Below are 19,005 nucleotides of genomic sequence, written 5' to 3' on the forward strand. Positions count from 1 at the left end.
AGTCTACCAAGTTTAAAGGCTGGCTCCATTAGGAACTGGCTGTGTGACCTTGAGCAAGTCAGTTAACCTTTCTAAGCCTCAGTTTTCTCACGTGTAAAATAAGGACAATATTAATAAGGCTGCAAGGATGATTGAGTATCGATTTATAAACTTGGAAGAATGTCTGAGACATGGTAAATAAGTAAAAGTTCATTAAACAAATGAAAGTAGGGCTCCACTTAGCCATGGCAGGGTCCCCATGGTAGGGTACAGTGTCAGTGACAAAGCAAATCTCAATTCCAAGACACAAGGAAATGGAAAGAAGTGACAGAGACCTCACACCTTCAGGAAGCCCCTTGTGGCAGGGACCTGCTCCTTCTCTCCCCACATCCTCCAGAGCCAGAGGACCCCATTTCCTGGCCTAATCAGTCTTCTGACCTAATCCCCCCACCCTAATCCCCAAGCACTTCCCCTCCTCTCCCTCCAACTGTTAACTCTTTCCACGCAGCTAGACAGAGTATGGCCAGAATTCAGGCCCTGATACTTTTGGTTGCTGTGTGAACTTGCATAAATCACTTAGCCTCTCTGAGACTCAGCTTCCTCATCTAGCCAGTGTGATAATCTAAACCCCCTTGGAGTTCTACGGATTAACTAATAACTAAAATCATGCCCATGTGTGTGTCCACAGGTACTTGGACATGCTAGTGTCCCACAGGCCTGACCACATGGATGAGGATGGGGGGCTGCTCTTAAAAATTGACCCCCCACAACTTCAAAATTTCCCCCAACAGTTCACAAGCCCTACCTAGGGCAAGTTCCCTGTCCCTTCAACCTCTGCCCTATGACACTAAAATACCATTTATTGGAGGATAGGCAAGGCTGCAGACCAGGCCCCTCATGCCACAGTTACTTTATCTGAGGCCTTGAAGTAGACTTGGTGGGGGAGAGGGAGGGACAGAAAGAACCTCAGGTGAGAGGAAAGGGGGAAGGTTGGGAAGAGGAGGGGAAAAGGCCCCCCGAGGTTCTCTCTCTCCCCCAGGGCAAACCTAGCAATCACTTGGTCTGGCCTTCTACTCTTCTGAAAAGGAAGAGGTGCCAGCGGCAGCAAGTTACAGTAGGTGATTACCCATCGTTAATTAATTAAAATAAACAGCAAATTAAATACAGCAAAATTAAAATAGCTCAGGAAATTAATTCTCTACCAGCCCCACCTCTCACAGGTGAGATGCTTAAAGGGCCCCTTGCAGCCAGGATCCAGGGCAGCTGAGGGGTGTCACCAGAAGCTGCCTTATATGTACCACAACTCCCAGCAACCCCAGGTATCAATGGCAGAACCCAGCTGCCCATGGACACTGCCCCTCAAAATTGGCCTCTTGACTCCTTACCCCTAGGGGACTCCAAGCCTTGCTATGTAGTCAGTGGGCAAGAAGGGTCCTGACACTCTCTAGGCCAGCGATGGGGCACTGTGCCCTTCTGAGCATATGGCCCACATCTATTGTCACACAGGGCAGGGGAGGAGGGAAAAGGGATCTTGGGCTCTTTTCTGGGTCCCCTCTGGGACTGTGAGTCAGATCCTGACAAGACCCTTCTCTTCTGTGGTGAACTCCTGGCCCCTTATTCTGGGTGCTCAAAATCCATCTCTGGGGACCCTTCACTTTGCCCCTTTCTTTAGCTTAGCATTTTCTGTAAGAAAACCAAGTGTTAAGGCCCAGAATCCCAAGCCAGAAGACTCCCAACCAAGGTGGCTTGACCAACCCCTAGGACATGATGCCAGAACTCCCTCTTATAAGACTAATCAGCTTATTGCACAAATGGGGAAACTGAGGCCAAGGAGAAGGCAAGGCATTTGTGGTCACACAATGACTTAATATCAGAATCTGAAGCTGATACTAATGGGCACGTTCCACGTCTCCACTACAACGCTGGAGTTTCAAAAGGCAGCTCAACCCCATACTGATCTCCTGCAGCCAGCAACCAGGGCCTTGCCTTCACATTCCCATCCCACAAGTCTCCCCAGAGACTCTTCACCCAAACTCTCACTTCCTGCCCTTGGGCTGCTGTTCACATAGTTTGTTCTACCTGAAGCTCCTTCGCCATCCTCTGCCTGCCGAATTCTCCCAGCTGGCTCAATACTAGCTTCTCCGTGAGCCACCCAGGGCTGAAAAGTGCTGCCTCACCCTCCTTTAAGCTCCCAGGTGCTTTACCTCCACCCTCACCCTGGTCCTCTCTGCTGTCTGTGGGATGTGTCTATCAGGTGAGCAAGGCGAAGCTGCAGATTACCTGCCTCTGGGCCCCAGCACCTGGCGCAGCACCTAGCCTTCAGTTGGGGCTCACTGCATATCCTCACCTGAGACCCCCACTTCCAACTGCGAACTGACAACAAGCCCAGCACCTGCACTGTCCCACTGTCACAAGACAGGCCTCATTCACAGAGGCTGTGTGATTTTCCTGAGGCCACACAGCTCTGAAGTAGAACCCCACTGATCCTTGCCCCTAAATGAATTGCCGCTCCATCCCATTCAACCTCTTCAAGGTTAAACTACCATCCTACCAGTACTACTCAAGCATTTCCACTTGCCCCGCTGCCTCTGGTTTTTCCCTGCACTTGCCTGTCACTACTAATTTCCTACGACTCCTTGTGGCCCACTGGACAAAACTCAAGCCCTGAGCATGGCATCTAATGACTGTGATATCTGCTTTTTGCCCTCTTCGCAGCATCTCCCCTGGTCTATCAATGTCATTCATCTTCCCAGCATATCATACTCAATTCACTGCCAGGCTCTGCATATGCTATTCCTTCTACTTGGAACACCCTTCCCACATTCTTCCTCTTATGAATTTCTACACAATCCTCAACATCCAAGATCAAAGGTTTACCTTAAATTTAGTTGGAAGAGACAGGTGACAAACAAACACAAATAGGCTGGTCTCAAAATTGAGAGCTCTGTGAGGGAAGGGCCTATGTCTATCTTGGTCACCACAGTATCCCCAGGGCTTAACTCATAATCAATGCTCAATCAATATTTGTTGAATGAATGAATGCTCCATATATACTTGTTGACTAAACGGAAATGACAAAAGAATACAAGGCCACAGGTAGACAGAGGGGGAAAGACTGAGGCCAGAAAGGCCAAGGACACGGTAAAGAGCAGTGACAAATACCATCAAGGCTAATCTGTAGCAGAGCCACACTCTTGGCAGAGGGAGTGTTTGTGAGAGACAGAGGAAGGAAAATGATGGTGTGAGGGAAGCTCTGAATGTGTGTGCATGCACGTGTGTGTGTGTGTGTGTGTGTGTGAAGGTGAGGACCCACATAAGGGAATGTATGTGTGTGCTGTGTGCTGCATTTGGGAAGTAGCCTGTGTGAGAAGGCAAGGAAGTATGCAAACACACAAGTGTGTGTGTGTGTGTGTGTGTCCGTGCACGCATGCCATGAAGGCTGTGGGTACGTTTAAGTAAGTGAGGAAGGCTGTGTATGTGCGTGCATGCAAGATGACATAAATGTGACAGAGGTTGTACTAGTCTGCTGGGTGGGAGTGGCTGAGAAAGATGGGGTCACGTGAGGGAGGGGTAAGAGTGTGTGGGGGGCCGTTGTGAGCATGTGCAGGAGGAGATGGTGTTACCAATGGGGAAGGTAGGTAAGAGGTGTCAGGGCTGTGCTGAGGGTGTGGCTGCTGTGGCCTCAGCCACAGGCCCAGTGCCAGAGGTGGGAAGCTGGCCCTGGGCCCAGGGTGGGGGCTCTGACAGAAGATTCCTCAGAGGCCTGCCTGAAGCCACAGGCACCAGATTATCATGACCCTAGGCAGGGAGGTTGAGGAGGAGGCCCAGATGTGCATGTGCCTCTATATCTGTCCACAGCAAAACCTCTGGGCATTTATTTGTCTTTATCTGTGTCTGGGTGTGCACGCCTGTGCTTGTGTGAGCACCGCCAGCTGTGTGTCTGTGCCTGTCTTTGTCCCTTATGTATCTGGGCCTTTGTCTCAGTGTGGGGTGTGTGTGTTGATCTACGCCGGTCTGCATGACTGTGTCTGGTTTTGTGAGTATCTAAGTGTGTTTGGGGTGCTGTGTGTCTCTGACTCTGCACATGTCTAAGTAGGGGTTACCTGTACCCTCTGCCCCCAGAACACTTGCCTGCCTCTGTGAGTCTATGAGGTCTCAATGTGAGCATGGACACATTGTGCTTTTGAGGCTGTGGATTTAGACTTCAGTATATCTGAGTGTGTGCTTGTGTCTATGTGTGCGGGAATATGCCACGTACTGTAGTATGGAAATGCTTATCTGTGTGATGTGCGTGTGAGACCAAGGATATGTGTGTGTCTCTGTGCCTGTTCGCGTGCATGTGTGTTGGGTGTGAGAGGTTTGTCACAGACTGGTGAGCAAGTTAATCTCAGACTCTGTGACACGTGGAATAAAATCACGCTCCCATAATGGGATCATTCGTCTTCCTGTCCAAGGAGAGAACCAACTCTTCACCCTCCGCCCTGGGGGAGCCAGTGGGGCCAGGGCCAGGGCCAGGCACCGGCACCCACCCAGGCCCCTTTCTGGCCTCAGCACCCCACCCCCATCCCTTCTCTGTTGCACTAGGCTCATTCTGCTTCCAGAGTGCCCCAGTGCCCACTGTGGGCTGGGCAGGGCTCCAGGACATGTGACCGGGCCTTAGAGGCCTGTCCTGGCCCCCCCCAGTCCCCCCTCACTGCTGAAGAGGGCCCTGCCCCAGATGAGGGGGGTGCAGGAAGGACTCTTTGGGCCCCTCCTCCTCCCGGAGGGGAGGGATGAGCTGCAGGCCCAGCCGGGATTTTCCATCTCTCAGCAACAAGATTCCTGGTGAGCAGGCTATGGGGTTTGGCAGGGCGCCTGCTGGAGACCCGCCCTCACCCACCAGGATGCCTGGGTCCCTGGGGCCAGGCAGCAATGGGTTCCCTGGGGAGCCTGGAGGGCCCCAGAACTTTGGCTTACTGTTGCTTGGACCTGTGGGAAAGCCAGACCCTTCCAGGCCCCTACCTTCCAACGAAACATGGCTCCCTGGCCCCACAGGCAAACCACTACCCTTCCTCTAGCCTTCTCCAAGCCCCAACCTTTGTTTGAGAAAGACTTCCCAGGCCAGCCACGGGCCCTTAGAGGCCTTCCCTGGGTCTCTAAGTAATCATCTCCTCAGCCCCCTGCCCAAACCTCAGCACACACCCAACCTGGGTTCTAGACCTCACATCTGGGTCTGAGGGCTTGCAAGGTCAGGGCTGTGCATTTCCTCTCAGACTGGGGGCTTCTGAAGTCAAGGCTATGTGTTCTGCATCTGTCAAATCTCTCAGTCTTAGCTTTCCTTCCTGAGTGAGAGGCACCAGGATTGCAAAGCCAAAGTTGGGGAAACAGAGGCAGCAAAGCCCCCTGCCCTACCTACCACAATGAATTCAAGAAGCAAATCCAGTAGTCTGGAATACTCTACTGTCCTAATCCTGCCCAACACACTGGTTGTGACTCTTCCTTTCCCATGGGAGGGTGCAATTTCAGGAGGGGGTGGGCATCAGCTGGAGGGTGTGGGGAATGGGCTGAGGGGCTCCCTCAAACCCCAGCACCTTGGATGAACAGTTGGAGAGCAGGTTTGGTGAGAGATTAAGGGTAAGGAGGAGAATTGCTCTAAGATTTATGAGCCTAATTCTTTTCCCTTAAATTCCCCTCCAAGAACCCCCAGCCTCAGTCTGGTTCCTCCAGGGCCATGCTGTGGCCCCAGGCCAATGTCAAGGCCCTAACCCATCCATCAGCCATTGCCAGGGAGTTTCCACCCCAGCGGGTTCCAAAGGGAGGGGCTCAACTGACATTAGGGGCCCAGATGGATAGGGAGGGGGCACGGCCCTCAGGAGTCAGCTGACAGACCCCTGCAGCCTCCCAGGAGCTGGGGCATACAACCTCCAGGGAAGAAACTAGGCTGGTGGGTGGGGCCCCAGAGGAGGTGGCCTCCCAGCCTTGGTACCACACCCAGCCCCACCCTTCCAACAGGCTAGGAGACCTGGGATCCCAAGGGGCGCTATACACACAGGGTATGTGACCTTGGGTGGTTGCTGCACCTCTCCAAGCCTCAGCCTCTCTACTGCTCAATGCAGAAGGGGCTCAGATATCCCAGGTATCCCCCTCCTTAGCACTAAGGCTTGCTCTCTCTCCAGTGCAAGGATGCCACTTAGAATCTGTGCTAGATGGGGTGAGTTCCTGAAGCCACCCAAATCAGAGTTGAAGAGCTTATTATCCCTCCACCACACACCCACCTTCCAGAAGAGTGAAACTGAGGTCCTAAGACAGGGTCTGGGTCTGCACCGAGACCTGCGTTTTACTGGTAGAGTGATTAAGAGCACAAGCTCTGGGGACAGAAAGACATGGATTAAAATTCTAGTTGCACCAATAACTTGTTATGTGACATCCCTCCTGTGCTTTTGTTCAAGCTCAGATTTCTCATCTGTAAAATGGGGTAATAGTGCCTCCCTCCTAGGACTGTTGAACTGAAATGAGAAAATACATGCAAAGGGCTTGGCACAGAGCCTGACACATAATAGGCATTTGAACAATGGTAGCTATCATAATTGTGGTTAGTATTAACATAAATCCAGTGGTAGGGGGCGAGGAGGAGGGGGTCCCCAATGTGGCTAGAGGATGAGGCCAGCTTCATCCTTGAGCTGGGTCAGGACCCCCAGGGTCTCAGCCAAGGAGGGCCAGCCAAATTCCTCGAAGCCCCCCAGCTGTCTACACTATTCGTTAAAGGCCTCTCATTAGTGCGCCTGGGCACCTGCCCCTCCACGCCTAATAAGCCTCATTAGTATCTTAGCCCCAAGCTCTGAGTCCAGAGTCTATGTGTGTGCATACGAGTGAGGTAAGGGCTGCAACAGGCCACCAGCCAGGAGACGGCATCCTCGCCAACCACACCCCCTGCCTGTCATCCCCAGAGCCCATCACCACCCAGCTTGTCACCTGCCCGCCTCGCACCCGCACCACCTGTCACCCACCCAGCTCCGTCACCCACCCAGCAGATCACCTGCACCACCTGTCACCCACCCAGCCTGTCACTGGAGCCTCCTGACAGGCATCTGGGTGGGGGACAGGAGATGGGGTGGAGAAGACCACAGGGGTGTGGAGCTGGGGGCCCCAGAGACCCTGTGGGACCCCCACTTCAGCTCGGCATCCTGCAGCATCGCCATGGCAACCTCTCAGCCGCAACCACTTTCCCAAACATCCCCCGCCCTCCCCCCCCAGGCCCTGCTCTTAGCTGAGCTGAGGCTGAGAAGAGCCTGAGTGACAGCAGAAAGGGGCAGGAAGGAGGGGGCTCCTCAGCTGGCTGGCCTTGGTCATCCTTCCGCACTCTGGACTTGGTTACTCCATCTGCAAAATGGAGGGACCAGAACAAGACAGGCGTCTCTCTCCAGCCTGAACTGGCTAAGCTGGGCGCTGGTTAACTTGTGAGGGCTGGAGGGTAGGTAGGACAAAAGGATGGGGGTTTCTGAGTTCTTCCACACTTCTTTGCCCCAGGCCCAGCCCAGAGAAGCTGGGCCTCTGGCCCAAGCTCACACAGAAGAAGAGAAGGCGGCTGCAAGGGAGAGGGGCTCTGCCAAAGGATTGCCAGCTGAAGGCACCACACTGGGTGACCCAAGGTAACCAGGGGCAGATTTGGCCCGACCTCTGCACTGCATTATTTATAAAATCCAGAGCTCCCAGCTGAGCAACAGCTGAGGTGATGCCTCTCCAGGGGGCACATGCCCCGGGATGGAGAAGACACCGTGCCTCCTCAGGGAAGGCCCCTGGGGTCCCTGACTCCCTCCAGGGCCGGCTGGGGCAGAGGCTGAGGTGGGAAAGGGGCAGTTGCTCCATCCTTCCCCTCCCCCTCGCCCAGGCAAGCAGCGATAGGATTACTTCTGCATGACTGCCCGCTCCACAGGGTTCCAGAGACCCTCCTGCCTGCAGCAATCTTTAAAATTCCTCCAGCCCAACCTCTCTTCCTCTCTCCCAGAAGGGAATGCTCCAGAGTCTACCACAGTATGCCTACTGCTGCCCCCGGTACCACACAGCAGGCTGAAGCTCAGGTCCCATGGGCATAGATGGACCTACCCTCATGGTGTAGCCCTGTGTCCCTCAGAACCCTCGGGGCATTGGTACTGACCCAGTCCACAGTTCTGGCTCCTGCTGGGGCAGGCATGCAGCTGTGCCAAGGTGGATGGGCACATATGCGCAAACACCCTAGTGGGTCTTGGCATGCCCACCCATGTCCTCTGTTGCCAGACCCTAGCTGCCCCACTCTGCTCTAACCCTTTCTCTTGCTCACCAATCCCTGCTACTCCCAGGGTGGGCAGACAGCTGGGCCAAACCATCATCTGTGGTTCCCCAGGGCACAACAGGCAGGCAGGAGATCGATCCACTGAATTTTTTAAGGCCCTAATGGAGCCTGACTCCCAGGACTTGCTGGACTGGGGCACAGGCGATGTCTTGGGGACTCTCCCCACAGCACTGCAGTTGTGTCCTCTTTCAGGTCTTGGGGGTCCAGACAGCCCTTCTTATGCGCCTTCCCCCAGTAAAAGAAGAGGCATGAGAGACCTCTAGGAAAGAGATGGGATTGGGGGGCTGTGAGCAATACCCAGAGCCCACCCTCTATCTCCCCATCCCTAATGCAGGCAGAAGCAGCTCAGCCTCTAAATCACTCCCCTCATGCTGCCCTCTGAGGCGGATTCTGTGCATCTGTAATTAGGGGGTGGAACAGATGGTGGAGATTCCGTTTAAAATCATGCATCTAGTAAAGTAACCTTCACTGTCGGAACTGACTCCCAGGGAGACCAAGCCCGCAGCCTGGATTGGGGGGGTGGGGGTAGTGTGTCAACCCAGCACCTTCCTCATCTCTTTCCCTGAAGCCTGGGGCCCCACATCCCTCACAGGTGAGCTAAGGGGCGGGGGGAATGATGTGGCAAGCACTTGAAAAAGTACAGGCTAGGAGTTACTAACTCCTCCTGCCACCACCACCCCTCCACATACGTGCCAGAGCCAGGGCAGGGCTGGGTACTCAAGGGTTCCTGGTTGAGAAACCAGGGTGACCAGGTGCCAGCGGGCTCTACCCTATCCCCATAAGGGATCCAAACCCCTAAGCCCAGGCCAGGGTGCCCAAAGCACAGGGTCCTGGGTGTGGCAGCTTTGAACCAGATGTCCAGCCTCACTGTCCAGGAATGAAAGGCCTGGGGCAGTGAGGGAGTGGAGATGCCTCCCCAGGCAGAGAAGGCTCTGGGAAGTGGGGGAGGTCTGGGCAGCAGAGAGAGAGAACAAGCACACACGCATACAAAAGTGAGCAATGTGTGTGAAAGGCTGAGACTGGGGGAACAAGTTGGGGTGGGGGAGGGTGTGCTGGAATGTGTGAATGGTGGGAATGAGGGCTGCAGAAGAATTGAGGTGGGGTATGTGACAAGGTGTGCTGGGGTATTGGCAGAGCAGGGCTCTAAGGAGTGAATGGGTGCAGGGTTGTGATCAGTGGAGGCTGTACATGCTTATGTATAAGCGTGGCATCAGGGTTTGAAGAGGTGTGGAGCACCCCTGGGCCGTTAGACAGTTGATGGAAATAGGAGCTGGGACTCTGCTGGGGAGCTGTTGGGACATTATCTGGGGGTTGCCTGTTGAGGGGGAGGCCTGTTGGGATCCAGGGGGAGTGTGCATGTGGCATTGACAAGCTTGAGGAGGTATTAGGAAGGAGCTGCGGGGCTGTGATCTGTTCATGCTAGAACTGAAGCTAAGTCTATGTGTCTGCGGTACATGTTGTGGCTACAGTGGGTGTTCTTGTTTGAGTGGGTGTTGAAGCAGTGTGTGTGTGTTGCTGGGGGAAGCTGTGTGTTTGGAAGGGTGTAGGGGGTGGTATGGGTGTATTTGGGGAGTCCTGGGCTGCAGCTGGGAAATGTTGGGACTGCAGGCAGAGTTTGTGTGTCTGGGAAGATGTCAGGGCTCTGAGTGGATGAGTCTGATGGAAGGGATGAGGCTGTAGCTGGTTTCTGGGTGTATCTGGTTAGGTGTTGGGGTTGGAGAAGGCGTTGATATGCTGAGGGTGAGGTAGAAGCTATGCGTGTGTGTTTGTGTTGGGGTGTTTAAGGCTGTATTGGGGGTCATAAAAATCTGGGTTCTGGTTACATACTAGGTCTGTAAATGTCTTTGGAAGGTGCTATGTTGTTGAGGGAATGCACTGTGGTTTTGGGGAGGAGTTGGGGCAGTGTGTCTGGAAAGATTATTGGGACTCTAACTGGTTCTGTGCAAGGGTTCAGGGAGGTGTCAGAGTTCTGCAGCTCCTCTGCATCTGGGAAGGGGAGAATGGGTCCCTGATGTCAGCTGTGCTGGAGGCTGCAGCCTGTGTGTGGGAAGGGATCACGGCCATAACTGGGATCTTGGTGTTTGGGGAGGTGTTGCAGCTATGGGAGTAGGCATGTGGTGGTTGTGTGTTTGGGGGTGTGTTGGGGCTATGTGTGTATGTGAGGCAGTTGGATGCTAGGGAGGTGTTTGTATGTAGAATGGTTGTGTGTTTGTGGAAGTGTGTGGGCTGGGTGTTTGTAGGTGGAGCAGTTGTGTTTGGAGGTGCTGGAACTGTGAGTGTGTATATGGGGCAGTTGTATATTTAGGAGGTGTGGGGAGCTGTAGTTGGGTCCCCATGCCCAGAGGGGTGATGCGGCTAGAGGGGAAGAGTGGGTGCCCCTCTGGGGAGATGAAGGGCAGAGTGCTGCCTTTGCTGCCCACTAGAACCCCCATGCTATGGGGTGCCTGCACAGAGGTGTCGAGACAGGCAGTCCATCTGTCTCAGCCTGTGCCCAAGCCCAAGGAGCAGAGCCGCCTCCTCACTCCCTGGGGGGCCTTGTGGATCCCAGCCCGCCCATCTGCCTTCAGATGGTTGAGGCAGGAGCCTCCCCAAAGCTGCCTGGAGGGCATCGCTGTGTTTGAAGAGGCACAGGCTGGGGCTGGGGGAACTGCACAGCAAACAGTCCTCATGGAGGCCCTCAGAAAACCACTGACACCAGAGGGAGGACAGGGGCGGCTATGTCTGTCCTTGTGTGATGGTGTGGGTCAGTGCCCTACTGTGAGCCCTGGGGCCTGTCCCATGTGTTCTTGTGTCCCTGTTGAGGTAGCACCCAGGCCTGGGAAAACACTGCTGTGACCCAGGTAACAGGCTCACAGCCTCACACCTGCTGCTACGCCCTCATATATGCACATTCCCCACCTTCATGCACAAACACCCACTCACCCTCCTATAAGCAGGCAGTCCCTCCTATGCCCAGACCTTCATCTATGTATGCCCCATCACACCCCCGGTTCTGCAAAACCCTGTACAGTCACACACCCATCACAGAAACATGCATACACACACACACCTGACAAGTAGCTCTCACACACACACCCACAGCTCTATACCTTGGAGCTCCCTGTCACACCCATACCCCATCTCACATGTGCTCAGTCTCTCTCTCACATCCCATGAGACACTGGCCATCCCTTAATCCCACACGTGAGCACATGTTTGTATATATACACACACATTCACCTCACGCCTTCCATCTTTCCCGCTACCCAACCCGCCAGGCCATTTCTGTGTCCAGGCCAGACCCTGCCCCTTCCTAGATAGGCTCCTGCTGACTGAGGGGGTCCTTTGCTCCCCCATCCTGCCAGCTGGGTTGGAGAGAAGGAGCCCTCTCCACTCTGGTGTGCCTGCCCCTGTATGTGTGAAGATGGGACTCTCTGTATGTGTGACAAGATGTCCTGAGACCTGACTGAGCTTGTGGGTCAGAGCCTGTTTGGAGAAGGAAGAACAGGTATGTGTCCACCAGTTATATTTGCAAGATGCAGAACAAGCACGAGGGTGGAGATGTACACGTCACAAAATTGTATGTGTGCGCATATGCGTGTGTGAGGCAGGGCTTATGTAGATAGGTGTGAGTATAGAGGGTGCATTCATACAAGGAGACATCCCTCTGGTGGGGGGAGAGTGTCAGGGGATGTTTTCTGAGAGACAAGAGAGACCTGTGCTTGCAGGGGTCAGCAAACACCTCCCCCCCCAAAAAGAAGAGCAGGGAGCAAGGGGCTCTAGAAGGCTTCTCTCTCTCTCTTTCCTGACCTCTTTAGCAGCTGGAAACTGAGCTGGGGGTGGAAGGAATGGAGACTTGGCTGGCCTGGGGGTTTGGGGAGGGAAGAGGGAGAAAACACCTTCCAGATTCTCATCAAATCCCTGTTTGTGGTTTGTAGCCCCAAGTCTCTCCTTTCTCCTCCCTCCCTCTGTCTGTCTGTCTGTCTGGGTTTCCCCCTTTCTTTATCTCTTCCTGTGTCTCAGTCTCTCCCCATCTCTCTCCTTCTCCCGTCTCAGACTCTTTTCTTGTCTCTAAGTCTCTGTCTCTCTCTCCTCAGCTCTTCCATTTTTGACTCCCCCTCTCTCTGCCAGCACCTCTGTCTGTCTGTCTCTCCCTGTCCCGGTCCATCTGTCCGTCTCTCTCCGTCTGTCTGTGTGTGGGTGTCTCTGTCCATCTGTTCTACCACCCATCTGTCTGGCTGTCTGTGTTAGTCCTTCCAAGGGTGCCCACTCGTTCCCCAAGGCACCCTCCTCCAGGTCAGCAAGGCCTCTCCTGGCTCAGAGGGTGGGGAGAGGGTGTAGAGCTACAGCTTCTGGAAGCTTCAGTAGCAGCTGGGCTGAACTGGGAGTTCGGGCCAGCCAGCTGCAGACGCAGCCCCTCCCCTGGGCTCCCAGGCCAAGGACCCCAAAGCAGAAAGAGGAAAGAAAACAGGGCCTCATTATAGCTGAGTTTGTACATGGGATGGGGTACAGGGGTCTTACTTCACTTTTTCCCCCAAAGCCTGGCCCTGTAGGAGATGATCCTCAGATCCACCTTCCCCATCCTTAGCCTATGTAAGAGATATGAGGATCCAGGAGGGAGGGGCAGGAGAGGTCAGGCCTTGAGGGAAGGAGGGGCTGGGAGCCCCAGCTAGGCTTCCTGTCAGCTGGGTTGCTGAGGGGCTCCTTCCCTCTTCCTTTCCAGGCAGTCCCTTGGGGACCCCTTCTGCTCTGGTCCCAGTTCCAGGCATGAAGGGCTATCCAGGCAGTTCTTGTCAGCTCCACTGGGACCTTCCTACCTCCCAGCCACAGGAACACAGGGGATGATGAACAGTGGAGAGTGGTTCTAGGTAGGTGGAGACCCTGGTCCTGTCTAGGTGCTGACCATCCTGAGAAGCCCCACAGAGCCCACCTACCACTACCAGACCACACCTCCCACATACACAGGGCTCACTGCCTGCCCACCGCCCCCCACATCCATCAGCTATGGTTGCAATATCAACCCTGAGGGCTCAACAGGGGGCCCTACTCCAGAGATCTGTACCCTACCTTGCACTGGTGGCAGGCTCTGACAGTAGCCCCAACGCAAAGCTAGCATCCCTCAACACTATCTCAGGAGTCCTCCCAATCCCTTCCCCAATAGCTTACAGTCCAAATACTGGAATGCATGGGGAAACTGAGGCCCAAGAAGAGGAGATGGGAGGACACGGACATCGTTCCTGAGACCCTGGAGTAGGTGTCATAAATGAGGAATGAGGGAATGAGGAAAGAAAGGGATGCTGTAGGGGCAGAATCTGGCTCCTTCCTAACCTGCCATGGGCAAAGTCCACCTGGGCTGCACCCTCTGCACAGCCCTACCTATCTATGGCTGGGCCAGGGCCAGGGCCAGGGCCAGGGGCTGACTTCCTCCCTCTCAGCTCTCCTTGCCCCTGGCTGGGCCCCCTCTCTCTCCTCCCTCTGAACAGCCCTCCCTGCCCTCTCCCTCTCAGCTCTGGCTCTCTCATCCTCAGCTCTTGGAAGCCTGACTCACTGTTTCCCCTCCTCTCTCCTCTCCCTCCCTCTCTCCCAGCAGTGGCGCCTCTCCCTCCCCTGGGGGGACTCTGGCCACATGGGTGCCTGCCTGCTCCTCTCCCCAGGCTCTGGCCCCCCTCTCTGCACCCAGGAGGCCCCCTGCAGCTGTTCCAATTCTCTAACTACAGTGAAGTGGACTGCAAAGAGCCTAGGTTCCAGCCTGGCCTTGCCAAGGGTATCTGTGACCCAGGGCAAGTGGGTCCCCTCTCTAGACTTGGTTTCAACTTGTCAAACAAGGAGGGGGAGATCCAACTGGATGATGCCCCTGCTGTCTCTAGGACACTAATGTTTCCTGCTTTTATAACCTGGGTGCCTCTTGGCACAGAGCACCCAACTACCTGTGGGGTGCTTCACCTGCCTCAGGCCCCGCCCCTAGGTCCCAAGAAGAGCTCAGCTCTGTTCCTAGACATTTGGGGAAGGCAGAGGGGTGATGCTGCCTTAGGGCCAGGAGCATTAGTCAAGACCTCTGGAATCCCAGATCCTCAGTCTCCCTCCTCCTGTGGGATTCTCCCTCTCTCTCCCCAACTTGTCTTCCTCCTTCTTCCCAGACATCTGCTAGTCTCTCCTTCAAAAACAATCCCAGCATTTCATCTTGGGTGAGAGGACCTCAGTACTGCCTCATTTCTGGCCACAAGGTGGGAAGTGATATGTTCTCAGGCCTTCTTGGTCCCTAGGCCTGCACCTCCAGGGGCTATAATCCTGGCTCATACCTGTTTTCTTTCTCTTTTCCTCATCACTTGCTTTAGTCCCCATCTTTCCCTCTCCACACCTGCATGTGACTGTCTGGGTCTCTCTCTTCCCATGCCCCCATTCTCCCCTACCTCCCATCTGCCGGCATTAGCAACAATGTTGCTCTTGCCACCCCCCACCCCCCAGCTCCACCCCTTCCTAGCTACCTCCTCCCTGCTCAGTCCCAAGAGATCATGGGGACCCAGAGACAGAGCTGGGCTCTGTCCCATTATAGTGCATCTGCTTGACCTCATCCAGCCAGACCAGAAGGGCCTGGGCATCTGGTACGCAGGCATGGTACCACCTGGTCTTGGGTGGCTGGCACGAGACACAGAGCTCTATATTCTACAACCTTCCCAAAAAACCAAAATGAAACAAACAAAAAAATCCAAGATGCAGCTGACCTGGAGGTGGGGACCAAAGGAGGAAGAGGGAAGTGAGGGAGGTCAGCTTTGCTGAGAGGAAATCCTTATCCAATGGGGAACAGAGGTATAGAGGAGAGAGAGAGAGAGAGAGAGGTTATAAGTCAGCACTCTAGGCTGATTCAAGAACAAGCAATGTCCCTCTGGGGTTCTGCCAGTTGAGAACAGCTCCCCCTACCCAAACATCTTCTGCCAGGGACAGTCTGCCCCTCCAGCCTCCAGCACAGCCACAAGCAATCAGGTGGCTTGAGACCCCATCTCTTAATCTCCTTCAGAATCCAAGTCCAACCTCCTCACAGTACACTCAGCAGGGGGTTCCGGAAGCTCCTGGTTAAGATCTAAGCATGGGTGTGTGGGGGAGGACAAAGCCCCCCAGCCTCCAAGCCCCTTCCCCAAAGCCTTCATCAAGGGCTGGGGAGCAATGCAAAATAATCCTGGAACCCTCACAAACTAAAACTGAAAAGCCATGCAGTCTACTCACAGCGCCTGGGGGTGTTAGGGGTGCCCTGCCCCCACGACCCTGCTCTAGACCCCCCAGTCCAGCAACCATAATAAACAGCAAGCTCTTTTTCTTTATGACACCAAATTTCTCCAAGCCCAACAGCTCCTTCCATCACTACCTCAGCCATAGATCACATTAAAAACTCACAGAGGGCAACTTAAACACATCACATTTGTTTCTCTCTATATTATTTCAAAAGTAACGGCATTAAAAATGGATTTTACTACAGAAAATAAATATCGGCACGTGGGCCAGGAGCCCAGGCGGGGAAGAGAGCCCACCAGGGGAATGTCCCTGAAGGGTTAGGCAACAGTTTAGGCACTGACCAGACTAGAAAAGGCAGACTACACCCTGGGGCGTGGGGGGATCCCTGGGGAGGGGGCAATTCTTGCCCACTGGGTCCCTGCCTCAATGCAAGATGAAGAAAGACAAGACACTGGTTTGGACTGATGCCCAATGGTTCCCCAAAGCTCATGCCCTCACTGGTCTTGCAACCTCTGAAAAGTGGGAGCTCTGGGGCCAGAAGTTCACCAGTCTCTTGGGGTTACTCCAACTATTGACACAGCAGGAGAAAAAATGAATTCAACTTACTATCCAGTTTGATTTTCCATTACTATAAAAATAAATATACATCTGCTCAAAGGAAGGAGATGGCAAGCAGCATGCACATGCCACCTGGGGGGTCCCCCCACAGCTTACCACCACAACCCAGCCTGCCTGCCTCCCCAAGGTGGAGGGGGAGGGATAGATAGACTGGTAATCTTTCACTTACAGCCCCAGCTCACACGGCCACACCGAACAGGAACAAGCCAACAATAGAAACACCCCAAATGCCCCTGGCAGGACTCTGTCTAGGCCTGGGCACATGCCCCCGCCCTGCCAGTGGCGACGACAGCAGCAGCAGCGGACAAAATGTGGCCACCCTGACCCGGAGGCAAAGCTTGTCCTCACACCCTGAGCTCTGCCCAGAGAGCTGGGGCCAAGTCCCACCTGACACCAACTGGTCCGGTGGGAAACGCCTGCCCAGCCAGACAGGCACAGGCCCCCCCAAGGGTCCCTCCTTGTGTTCAGGGACCAAGCTGGTGCAACCCAGCCCTGCCTCCCAGGGTGACGCCTGGACCCAAATTCAGCTGGCCCTGCCAGTCAGGCACTGGTGCAGAACTGAGGGCACTAGGCTCAGCCCCTCCCAGCCCAGCCTCAGGGCCCCCAAGCCGGGAGGGAGGGGCGACTCCCCACCCCTCCACATCTGGCCCTGGCCCCTAGGGTCTGCGGTAGAGAATTCCCGCCCCCGCTTCTCTCTCTCCCTCCTCCTGCTCTGTGCCCGCTGCCCGCCTCAGGGACAGCCCCAGCTCCCGCCTCCGGCCAGCAAGGCCCACATCCTTCCTCCCTCAGCTGGCCCCTTTGCCTGGCAGGAGGCTGGGGGGTCAGGCTGTTGGGGAACCCCCCCAGCTCCCATCAGTCCTCATCCCCAGCCCCCAAACTCTGGGTTACTGTCTCTTTTCCTGTAGAACAGGAAACAAGGTTATTTCCTAGACTCAGAGCCAGCCCCTTGCCCCTCTGGCTTTGCCCGGGGACCCAGACCCAGCAGGGGAAGGCGCCCTCAAGGCAGCAAACACAGATTCAGCGATTCACCCCCAGCTCCCTGCCTAGGGGGCTGACAGCTGTCATTCAGCACCCCACCCCCTGGGGAAGAGGGGGCCGATTCAATCAGAGCCCCAGAGGAAACGCATTGATAGGAGATTATTTATTTATTTATGCAAAAGTGAGCCGACTTTGTTCGCCAGGTAACCGGGCAAGCGCCCAACCCCTCCGGCCCTAGCCGCCCCCAAATCCCTCCTCTGCCTCACACCCCCTCCGGGTCATTAGGTCCCCGCCCCTCAACTCCCAGAGAGCCAGCGGAACCTTGGGATTTGGGGGTAGGAGAGGAGGGGCTCCTCCCTCCGCAGTCTCCCCCTTTCCCAGTACCGATCTTAAAATCCAGCCTTGTTCTCCGCTCCCACGGTGCCCCCTTCATACCCCCCCCCCACATTCTCAGCAAGCTGGAAAGCAAATTGCAGTTTTAAATCCAAAGATGGAGGGAGGGGGAAGGAGGAGGGGGCGCGCGGCAGCGCCGGGCGCGCACCTCGCCCCCGAGCCGGGGGAGCCGCGGGGCGGCCAGGAAACCCGAGAACCCCCCCTCCCCGCCCCCCCTCCCCGTCCACCTCCCCCTCCCCCTTCCCGGCGCTGCCTGCCAGGCTTCGAGCCGAGCCCAGCCGAGCCGCGGGCTCCGGTGGAAACAAAGACCGATCGCACCGCGGGCACCGCAACCACAGGGTCCAGCGGACCGGACCGGGGGGCACGGGGCCCCCCCGTGGTGCGCTGCACAAAACAGCCCGACCGGCCGGTCCCCAGCGGGGGTCTAGGGCTAGGGAGGCGGCGCCACTCACCGGAGTGCTGGGCTGCCGGCTCCGTGGGTCCGAGCCAGACTAGGGGCTTCGGGGGGCGTCTGTCTTCCGGCGGCGGCAGCGACGCGAGCGCTCGGCTGCTGTGGAGAGGAGTCGTGGAGGAACCCTGAGCTGCCCGCCGTCGCTGACAGCATGGCTCGCGCCTCGGCTCACATTCTCAGCCGCTAACTCCGCTGGACACGGCCCCCAGCTCTCGCAGCGCCCCCCACCTCGATCACTCCTTCGCTCCCTCTGCGCCCCCCGCACTCCTCCCGCCGCGCACACACTCTCACAGCGCTAGGCACCCCCGCCCCCACCCCCCCATTGCAAACCTGGGAGGGAACGCGCCCCGCGTAGTCCTCCTGCTCCTCCTCCTCCGCCCTCCTCCCTCCCGCTCTCTCTGGCTGTCTGTCTGTCTCAGACTGTCTCTATTTCTCGCTCTCGCTGCCTTTCTCTGCTCTCCAAGCTGGGTGGGAAAAGGAAATGAGGACAGAAAGCAGACGCTGGCTTTGGGTGGTGGTAGCTGGATTCCCTCTCTCCCTCCCTCCCCTCCTCCCCTCCCTCCTCCTGCCTTCTGCTCTCTCCGCTGCGAGCCGGGCTGAGCGCAGCCTGGCGGGTGGCTCGCTTTGCCTGCCCGCCCGCCTGCCTGTCTGTCTGTCTGGTCTGCCTCGCTAGCTCCCTCCCTCCGTCTCTCGCCCTCGCCCTGCCTGCCTGCCTCTCTCCGTCTCCGCCGCCGCCGCCGCTGCCTCTGCGAGCTCGCCTTACCTTCGCCGCTCACCATCCGGAACCCCGGGGGGAGCGCACGCGCGGCACGCCGGGACTTGTAGTCCCCGCCCCGACCGCTCCGCGCGCGGGGCGAGCGGGGTGGCGCCGTTTGCTCCGACGGCGCGGACCGGACCCGGCTGGGACGCTGTGCCCGGAGCCCCTCAGACGAGGGCGCACCCTCATTTAGCAAGGGGCGCAGACCTCCCCCAGATTAAGGATATTACCCTTGTTACGTGTCCCCAGCGGGGGTCTCTGGATCGAGTGGAGGTTGCGGGTGGGAGCGAAGGGGCGGGGTCTGAGAATGGAATG

General features: G+C 56.2%; 1 protein-coding gene across 12 annotated transcripts in view; it reads right to left on the reverse strand.

Annotated features, from left to right (window-relative positions):
* AHDC1 (AT-hook DNA binding motif containing 1) overlaps window positions 1-18,681 on the reverse strand; it is a 65,305-nt gene extending 46,624 nt beyond the window's left edge. For 10 of the 12 annotated variants that reach the window (XM_053575880.1, XM_053575885.1, XM_053575886.1 and 7 more), the window contains exons 1-2: window positions 18,264-18,570; window positions 17,935-18,032 (exon numbers count right to left, since the gene is read on the reverse strand). The gene's annotated coding sequence lies outside the window, so the exon portion shown is untranslated. Of the gene's footprint in view, window positions 1-17,934; window positions 18,033-18,263; window positions 18,571-18,642 lie in introns of those variants that run through there. The other 2 variants (XM_053575890.1, XM_053575887.1) reach the window with 2 other exon arrangements.
* Between the last annotated feature and the right edge of the window lie 324 nt (window positions 18,682-19,005).

Source organism: Nycticebus coucang, chromosome 22 (genome assembly GCF_027406575.1).
Source record: "Nycticebus coucang isolate mNycCou1 chromosome 22, mNycCou1.pri, whole genome shotgun sequence".
NCBI classification, from domain to species: Eukaryota; Metazoa; Chordata; class Mammalia; order Primates; family Lorisidae; genus Nycticebus; species Nycticebus coucang.